Source organism: Wasmannia auropunctata, unplaced genomic scaffold (genome assembly GCF_000956235.1).
Source record: "Wasmannia auropunctata unplaced genomic scaffold, wasmannia.A_1.0 LD336092.1, whole genome shotgun sequence".
Lineage (NCBI taxonomy): Eukaryota > Metazoa > Arthropoda > Insecta > Hymenoptera > Formicidae > Wasmannia > Wasmannia auropunctata.
The window spans coordinates 277,523-277,836 of record NW_012026798.1 but is presented as its reverse complement, the minus strand read 5'-3'; positions in this window follow the sequence as shown (position 1 = coordinate 277,836).

The following is a 314-nucleotide window of genomic DNA, read 5'->3' as shown; positions in this document are numbered from 1 at the left end:
AAAATCTCGTAGGCTGGTAGAGCAGATTAAAATTGAACAGAAAAGTTCTCTACCATTTTGCAAAATTCGCAATCGTTAACGAGGTATTAATTTTTGAAGATTGGCGAATAAACACGTATCCGTCCGCCATACCGCTGAATGCAGGCACGCGGCGAGATACGACCGCCCCACTGCTCGTCAACTACCGGCTAGCTGGGCTAGCAACTACCAGCGATGGAGCGATCGTATCTCGCCGCGCGCCTGCATTCAGCAGTAGGCGGAAGGATACGCGTTTATTCGCCGATCTTCAAAAATTAATATCTCGTTAACGATTG